General features: G+C 38.9%; 1 long non-coding RNA gene across 1 annotated transcript; it reads left to right on the forward strand.

The window, feature by feature from the left end:
* Nucleotides 1-183: 183 nt before the first annotated feature.
* On the forward strand, nt 184-9,685 carry LOC139125036 (uncharacterized). The gene is made up of 3 exons (XR_011550133.1): nt 184-384; nt 5,067-5,189; nt 9,275-9,685. It is a non-coding gene; the product is annotated as an uncharacterized lncRNA (long non-coding RNA).
* Nucleotides 9,686-10,263: the final 578 nt, after the last annotated feature.

The following is a 10,263-nucleotide window of genomic DNA, read 5'->3' on the forward strand; positions in this document are numbered from 1 at the left end:
AAATAATAGTAATCGGGGTGGTGTCACATGCAGTTCGGATGAACTTGCCCTCGATTCTAACTCTGTCGTCTCACCATCCATGGTCACTCCACAAAGTGGAGTTCAACAGAGCGCCCTCAATATATCGAGTAACACAGCTGAAGGTCAAAGGTCCAGGATGATTGCTTTCGCAAATCATCTGCATCGCATGAGAGCAGAGCGTAAGGAGTCTCTTCAACTGCGTTTCCGTTTCCATGAGGTGTTCGTGTAGCAGACTTTTGACTCCAAAGATGGAATCGACGGGAATGGTGGACAGTAACAGCACTGTATTTGACTGCATGAAGACGGCCAGTGATATAAACGTATCACAAGTTTGCTCTGGTGAGGCTCTGCCAAGCGCTCAAGGTATTGTTCATATAAAAAGACCTTTATGAGTATGCGACTGTCCCAAGAGTGTACATTACGCGTGGATAGAGGGACTGTGATTACGCAATGGCGCTCGGCTCACTAACCTGGCCATGAGGGTCAAATGATTAGTTTTCTTACTTCAATCAAACAGGCCGTTTATCGACAGTGACTTGGTTATAATTGTCAGAACGTACGCAATCTGACAGAAAAGTATACCGTACCAAATTCAAAAGTGTTTTATTTTTTATATCGTGTTAGCGCGGCTGTCATGTTCGTGCGAACATATGAGAGATCGGATATCGGCATTTCATGTGGCTGGTATTTACGATTGTTTTGTCCCGTTGGTCATTTTTCATGTATATGTACTTATTAAACAAATCATGTGTAGATAGCAACTGTGCAAACGTGACAATGATATAACCCGTCTTAGATTTGGTCATGAAGTATTGTGACCCCGTCACGATTAGGCCATGAGGTAAAAAAAAATATTTCTTTTTACCTCTGTGATTAGGCGAAGTAGCCGCTTATCCAAAAAGTAGCCACACTTTTTACGATTCTAGACAGAAACTAACCTCTTCCAACAGCTTTATCTGGCCGGCTTTCGATGTGTACGTTTTGAACTGAACGGGTGTTTCCAAAGCGGCAGAGATACAAAAACGAAACCGGTCAAATTTTAGTTATCGACAAGAGGCCAGATTAGCGTTAATCGTCTATGTTTGCATGCAGCAAACACGGTCCCTGCACCTTAGTGGGTGTTATTCCAGCGCTTGACTGCCGCTTTGAAGGATCTTTCAGCCCAATAGCAAGTTGGTATTGACCACAGTCACCTGTTTTCCAAAATTCTGCTCTACGCCTATTCAAAACATAAGACTTGTGTACATACGTCTGAGAAGAACACAGGCATATTGTCCTCAGACGTGTATGTACACACGTCTTTGGGGCGCGTAGCCGCAGAGCTGAATTTTAGAAAATAGGCGACTGTGTATTGACTTAACCATTGTTCTCTTGGAAATTGGTGTTCGGTAAAAACTGAAAAAATCTGCATATTTCTTTTAGTAATTTCACAGAGTTAAAGACATTTATGTGACTTTTAGTTTGAAACCCATTAATTAAGATGACCGTGAGGACGGCGTTGGGTCATATTACGTGTAAGTCCGTCCGTCCGTCCATACGTACGCATGTATGTATGTATGTATGTATTTATGTATGTATGTATGTATGTATGTATGTATGTATGTATGTATGTATGTATTATTATTATTATTATTATTATTATTATTATTATTATTATTATTATTATTATTATTTATTTATTTATTTATGTATTTATTTATTTATTGCAACTCGATACTCCAGAGGTGAAACACCTCTTTTCATGGAGGTTGAATAGATTATCAAATAGTAATAAAAATGTTCTTGCTGTTCTGACAGGATTAAAGGGGAACTTCTGACCACAGTACGCGTAGATGGACTAAATATATATAGATCAGGCGACACAGGAATTAACGTTGCGCTCGAACTTTATTCCCCAGGTCAGCCTGATGGCTGCCTGGGGCAACTCTTAGCTCCGAGAGCCTGGAGATATGCTCACTCCAAGGCCCCCAAAGTCCGACTCCCAAATTTACAATACTTTGTCGACAAGAAAACTTGCCAACGCTAGTATCACAATGATTAATTCGTAGTATGTATGAGACATGTCACAACATCATTGTTTTAAATCCAAGCTGTGAAAATATGAAAAGCGATACTTAACAGGTACAGTTCTGATAAAAGTTCGTCTACATTGTCTTTCTATTGTCCAACCTTGCGTGAGACATTTCATGCATAATCATAGGAATTCACGATACATGAGGGTGCCAGGAATGGTGCTGCCATTGAATTTGAACACAGGAGAGACTTGCAAATGTAAATTTGCCGCCAATTTTGAAGAATTACACCTCCGGTAAATCGTGGGAATTCAAGCCAAGTGGCGAAATATTGAAATTTGGCGAATTGCTAGAATGAAGATTTACAGTAACCGGTACAAATTATAGAAACATGACATCGTTCTTTCTCCCACAAAGGCTTGTCCTCAAGCCTTATAAAAGGTGTCTCAAATATAGATAGAATACAAAAATATTACATTTACACAAAATACACAAGGAAAGTACAGAATTTCAGAAGAACATAAAGTGGAAAGTACAATTTTTGTGTTGTAATTAGAAACATGACATTGTTATTTGAAAATAATCGAATAATGTATGTGTTGCAGTGCTGATCGCAGATGTATACAAGCTGTATCGGGCAATGTCCGCGGTTATGTTTGTGATCAAAAGTTTCTCCCAGTGAGATCCGTTTCTAGAACAATTTCGATTACCATATTGACGATGTTCAAATTTAAAAACTAACTATTCAACTCTCCAACCCCCCAACCCTTCGTATCGGAGACGTCTTACGCGTAGCACTGCAGCGTCGGTAATTCTCGTAGCTCTATAATTATCTTCACTTAATAAAAAAAAAACACTCCCAACCCCCAAACCAACCCGCGTAGATGAGGCTTCGTATAAAATAAAGACAAACGAGTATAAATAATTAGATTTCTCTGTTGAACAATACCAATATTTGGAATTAAAGCGAGTCTACTATACTAACTATTTGACCACAAAAACGCCTCGAACAATTGTCAAATTCAGTTCGCAGACAAAAGACGCAGTTCCAACGATCATACACAGTTCTCTTGTTCAACTTCGGCAAATCTCGAATCTGCTCACCCTTCAAAATGTTGATACTCTTATCTTCTCATGGTTGATCTGCCTTGACGTGTTCTTCGCTGGCTTCCTTGGGTTGAATGATTCAGCTTGCCTCTGTAAATATCACCTTTTCCTGTAATTTGTTTTTGCGGTCTGAATTCTGCATTGTCCATCCTTTATGTCATCCGGGGAATTTCACTCAGGTGTCCGGGAGCGACTCGCTTCTCGAAGTTCTATCGGGAAATTCAATTCAGCTTTGCGGTGAGAGGCTTCGTTTTCTTCGTTTTCGGGGAATCATGCGGCTCAGATATTGGCAGAACGATTCGCTTTGTAGCTCAAGGCTCGACCAAACACCACATTTGGTCGATATTGCAACCGGGTTTTAGTTCTCCACCATATCAAATTGTAAAGAAAATGTCCATCCTGTTCTGAGTCCGGATCAAGGGGTAATAAAAATGTTCTTGCTGTTCTGACAGGATTAAAGGGGAACTTCTGACCACAGTACGCGTAGATGGAGTAAATATATAGATCAGGCGACACAGGAATTAACGTTGCGCTCGAAACTTTATTTCCCCAGGTCAGCCTGATGGCTGCCTGGGGCAACTCTTAGCTCCGAGAGCCTGGAGATATGCTCACTCCAAGGCCCCCAAAGTCCGACTCCCAATTTACAATACTTTGTCGACAAGAAACTTGCCAACGCTAGTATCACAATGATTAATTCGTAGTATGTATGAGACATGTCACAACATCATTGTTTTAAATCCAAGCTGTGAAATATGAAAAGCGATACTTAACAGGTACAGTTCTGATAAAAGTTCGTCTACATTGTCTTTCCATTGTCCAACCTTGCGTGAGACATTTCATGCATAATCATAGGAATTCACGATACATGAGGGTGCCAGGAATGGTGCTGCCATTGAATTTGAACACAGGAGAGACTTGCAAATGTAAATTTGCTGCCAATTTTGAAGAATTACACCTCCGGTAAATCGTGAGAATTCAAGCCCAAGTGGCGAAATGTTGAAATTTGGCGAATTACTAGAATGAAGATCTACAGTAACCGATACAAATTATAGAAACATGACAAGATAAAAGAAAATTATATTACAGAACATACTTGAAAACACAAAAAAACACAGAAGTACAAATATCAAAAAAAACCTACGAAGAGGCATCAGACAAGTAAATAGAATACAGAAAGTTATTGCAAGATTTCTTAAAACTGGTCAGTGGCTTTGGGGAGATTGTTATATTCATCCACACCCGCAACAGACAAGGTGTTTTGATAAAGAATTGCATAAGTGCTTTGGGAACTTTAAAGGGACAAAGTAGCCCATTTTTCATGAATTTTGTTTGATACGAGATACTACTTATATTGTTTGACATGTTGAAAGATACTGAATGAATGGGTGACCATGCATATATTCGACCCTGGTTTTAGACACGATACATGAAACCATTGCGAAAATGAATTAATGGTCATGACCATTAATTCATTTTCGCCATGGTTTCATTTAATTTGTCTAAAACCAGGTCGAATATATGCATGGTCACCCATTCATTCAGTATCTTTCAACATGTCAAACAATATAAGTAGTATCTCGTATCAAACAAAATTCATGCAAAAATGGGCGACTTTGTCCCTTTAAGGAGGTTCTGACTGGAAGAACGCAGTGATCTGGAAGGGATATAATTATTGAATATTCTGGTTATATAGATATGTACATATCTATCTATCTATCTATCTATCTATCTATCTATCTATCTATCTATCTATCTATCTATCTATCTATCGATGTCTGTGTGTATGTGTATGCATACATGTATGTATGTATGCATGTGTATGTGTATGCATATGTATATGTATTTTGAAATGGTGTAATTTGAGTTTAGTGTGTGCTTATTCAAGCATTACCTCGTTAAACGTTGAAATATTTTTGTTCCTTCCAGAATGTTCAGTGATTTGTCAAGCTGCAAGACACTCTGACCTGTTTCAAGACCTGATGATTTCCTTCGAGATGGTGTCAGACACATTGTGTCAGCAATATAGAGGCAACATACTGCCAATGGAAGGTAGGCTGGTATATATATATATACATAATACTGCAGCTTGTTAAGACATCACTCGAGGAAATAATGGCATATAATGTACTTCTTTTTATAACGAGGAAGGTCGATTATTCGGCATTTACCCACTGCGTCAAACTTAGTTTTCACTTTCTGGCCCTCATCACTTTGCTGACGCATAAAATTATGTAATAATCCAAGCAAAGTGAGGCCCTGAAGAGATAGGATAGATTTAGATAAGGAACGAAGTGACGATAGTCTGGAGACTTGGTGCATCTACTGTGTTGAGATAAACCATAGACTGTCTACATGTAAACCTAGCTGGTTGAGTAAAGGTTTTGCACCTGATAAAACTACAAAAGGGTAGCATGAGAAACATGTTGGAGTGAAACCTGAAAACAACTGCAGAACTAGAATGCTCTATAGATGGCGGTAACACAGTATAGGCTTTGTAAGTGTACAACCATACTGGTCGACAATGTCGCTGTTGCTCAGGCGATAATGTCACACTCATTTTACAACGAAATCACAGTCTCTTATCACCGCTGAGTCCATCGGTCGCCGTACGACTACAGGGCTCGAAATTAACTTTTTACCCTGGTAGTCCACTTGGGCTACCATTTTCTGTAGTTGGTAGCCCAGTGACAATGGTTGGTAGTCCATGAATATTTTAGTTTAGGGATACAGTACTCGTCAGAGTATAGGCCCCGGTTCAGAAACACAAAATAACAGTAAAACTAGGGGCTTCAACTCGAGAAACCCCATGTTATCTATCGCAATGCTTAATTTATGCTAATTTATGTACATTTTAACACTTTCTCTCACTTTCAAAATCGGCTTATACATCCAAAGAAATTGTAACTTGAGTAAAGAAAACAGAAAAAAAATATTCTCATGATCTTTATGAACTGGCATGCCTTGTTACACCCGAGTCTCTCTATACAGAACGTAATACATTGATACTGATCGACAACCATAGATAAAAGACAGCGAAACTCAGCCAAGCTTAACTGACACAGTGTTTTATATTACTATTTTAAATCAAACTTAGTATTACACAATCTCTTGATATAGAAGTGACAGTTTTGTGAAATTTCATCATCAAACCCCAAACTTGATACATGTACGTCTTGTATGCTGCATTTAGCTCATCTGAAAGTGACGGACATCGCACGCCAAGTATTTCATGTCCCAGGCTTTGGTAGTCCATGTGGGCTACCATTTCATGGACTTTGGTAGCCCCAGGGAAAAGTTGGTAGTCTGTGGACGCGGGACTACCGCTAATTTTGAGCCCTGGACTAGGAAAGCAGGGATAAAGCAGAGTATTGGCTAATGAAAGACAAATAATTGACAAATATGTCAATTTCTTTGGCAAAGATTCTTACAGACTGATGATCAAAGCCTGCTATACCACAACTTTTATCTAACTTTATACTCCTCATATTTAAGCCAACCCATTATAATATCTCAAGGTAAACAAATCATATTACAGCTTGCTGACATCAGATTGATGACGTTGTGGATGTTGTAGATTAACTGCCACTTATGTGCTTATTAGTCCCCACGGACACCGTCCGGGGGGACTTATAGGTTTGGTCATGTCCGTGCGTGCGTCCGTGCGTGCGTCCGTGCGTCTGTCCGTGCACAAGGATAGTACCCTACCCCATACAGATGCACGTCGATTTGTTTCACAATGCGACCGAATTTGGCCGTGTTAGAGGATTTTTTAGTTTTCACCTCCATAGACTCCCATGTATAAGGCAGTCTCCATAGACTCCCATGTATAAGGCAGTCCATAGACTCCCATGTTGCCTTAGACTAAGGCAGTCCATAGACTCCCATGTATAAGGCCAAGAAAAATAAAAATTTAGTTTCTCATCGTATTCATATTGCAAAAAGGATGCAGTGACACAGTTTTTAGTCCCCACGGATGAAGTCCAGGGGGCTTATAGATTGGGTCATGTCCATCCATGAGTCCATCCGTTCACGCAGATATCTCAGATATTTTGACAAAATGTCACATGACCTTGGTGACCTTTGACCTCAAATATATATATTTGTCCATAACTCAGTAACCACAAGTGCTACACCCTTCATATATGGTATGATGGGACAGCTTATGACGCCACATATTGTACCTCATTAATTATGTGCATATCTAATTTTGAGCGAGCCAATAGAGCTAGAGGTCTGATTTTTGGTATATAGGGATAACTTAGCAATACTATTTTTTTTTCAAAATGTCACGTGACCTCGGTGACCTTTGACCTAAAATATACATATTTGTCCATAACTCAGTAACCACAAGTGCTACACCCTTCATGTATGGTATGATGGGACACTTTATGATGCCACATATTGTACCTCATTAATTATGTGCATATCTAATTTTGAGCGAGCCAATAGAGCTAGAGGTCGGATTTTTGGTATATAGGGATAACTTAGCAATACAATTTTTTTTCAAAATGTCACGTGACTTCGGTGACCTTTGACCTAAAATATACAATTTGTCCATAACTCAGTAACCACAAGTACTACACCCTTCATATATGGTATGATTGGACAGCTTATGACACCACATATTGCACCTCATTAATTATGTGCATATCTTATTTTGAGCGAACCAATAGAGCTAGAGGTCTGATTTTTGGTATATAGGGATAACTTAGCAATACAATTTTTTGACAAAATGTCACATGACCTCGGTGACCTTTGACCTCAAATATACATATTTGTCCATAACTCAGTAACCACAAGTGGTACACCCTTCATATATGGTATGATGGGATACCTTATGATGCTTCATACTGTACCTCATTAATTATGCGTGTATCTAATTCTGAGCAAACCCATAGAGCTGGATGTCTGATTTTTGGTATATAGGGATAACTATAGGATAGAAATTTTTTGACCAAATGTCATGTGACCTCGATGACCTTTGACCTGAAATATACGTTTATGTCGATAAATACGTAACCACAAGTGCTATGTCCTTTATATTTAGTAGGGTGGGAGACCTTATGACAACACACGCTTTACCTCATTAATTATGCACACATCTAATTCTGGGCAAGGGAATAGAGCTAGAGGTCTGATTTTTGGCATATAGGGATTAATTAGCAATGCAATTTTTTTTAAAAAGTCACATGACCTTATGACCTTTGACCTTGATTATACATATATATGCATAACTCAGTAACCACAAGTTCTATACCCTCCAATTCTGATAGGATATTAGACTTTAAGATGTCACATCTTGTACCTCATTATTATGTGCATATGTATTTCTTGGCTGGCCAATACAGCTAGAGGTCTGATCTTTTTTCCCGATTTAGAACCATAACTTAGACATGCCTCATGTGTTTCAAATTGGGAACAACGACATAGACCTATGTGCCCATAGATCTCAACATATACACTCCAGTGATACTTCTTAATGACCACATTTCCCTGCCCCATCAAGACTAATACTCCTATTACAAGTGGGGACTATGTCATTGTCAATGACTTGTTTACTATCGGCTTTGTGGATGTTCTGACAAATAAGCGTTTTGTCTTGATTCAACATAAAACCACCTACAGAAAGTATTGTGTAACGCAAATTACGTACCTCAGTAACACTGAACAGGTAGATCTTGCCAACAAGGATACGTGTCTATAAATATATTAGATATCATTTCAGTCCAACTTTGTATCACATATTGAATCTGTAGACAGTCCTGTGTGAGTTAAAGTCTGAAACGAAAATGAATGAACTGCCGTAATTTTGGTGTACGAAAAATCACACTTATTATAGCACTTAAATGTTGTCCACCGCTATCAAGCATCGTCCCTCATGACATGTTTAAATTATGATGAAATTCAAAATACTGTTTCGTTTTAAACTGTGGCGTTAAACCAGAGTTCCTCCATCAAGGATGAAGGGACAGTGTTCGAACTGAATTAGTCAATGTGAAAGCAAAGATACAGCTTTATTGGCACGATTTTTAATTTCCAACTGTGATAAATTTAGATATATATCATGAAGCAAAATTACTTAACTCTCTCTCTCTCTCTCTCTCTCTCTCTCTCTCTCTCTCTCTCTCTCTTAGCAGGTGCATCAATAATTATACGAAGTCTTGTCAAACATGGATTGATAAAAGTTGAGTATAGCAGTGCCAGCATTCAAGGGAATAAAGATAAGGAACATCAACAACGGGAGCTTGGTTTTACAAATCAACAATCGATACGCACGGAAAGCAGACAGTACGGCGACCTGAGAGAGAGCCAATCTAAACACAGGAACGCCGACACACAGAATCTACAAGCGTGGATGAATACCACTGAGAGCACGTGTCAACATCAAGGGAATCAAAACGACCTTGGAAAAATTATCAAAGTGAAAAAACATTCACAATCAGAAGTGTTTTATTCCTATGTACAGTTACTGTACGGAACAACAGTAGAAGGGAAAAATAGAGTTGATACGCACAATATGATCCACAATAACAGATATGCACCATCACATGAATATCGGAAATGTGAGAATTCTTGTACAAGGAAGAACCATGTTGATGCACACTCAAATAGCTTGATCTATTCAAGTGCCGTTTTAGGTAACAGCGAAGATTATGGAAGAACGTGCACTGAAACGAAAGGCATGAAACCACATCAATGCAGTGTGTGTGGCAAGAGATTCAAAGACAAGTCATCTGAAAAGACACACATGTTGACGCACTTGAATAACAGACCACATGAATGCAAAGAGTGTGGTAAAAAGTTTACTCACAAGCATTCTCTTAAGGCACATATGTTGACCCACTCAAATGTTAAACCATACCAATGCAAGGAGTGTTCTAAATCATTTACCCACAAAAGCACTCTACGGACACATATGTCGATTCACTCAGATGTCAGACCACATCAATGCAAAGAGTGCGGTAAAACCTTCAACCACAAAACCTCTCTTCAGGTACACATGGTGACACATACAAATGTCAGACCACATGAATGCAGAGAATGTGGTAAAACCTTCAACTATAGAAGTTCTCTTCAGGCCCACATGTTGACACATTCAAATGTCAGACCGCATGAATGCAGA

This window comes from Ptychodera flava (genome assembly GCF_041260155.1).
Source record: "Ptychodera flava strain L36383 chromosome 23 unlocalized genomic scaffold, AS_Pfla_20210202 Scaffold_24__1_contigs__length_23054250_pilon, whole genome shotgun sequence".
In the NCBI taxonomy this organism is placed as follows: domain Eukaryota; kingdom Metazoa; phylum Hemichordata; class Enteropneusta; family Ptychoderidae; genus Ptychodera; species Ptychodera flava.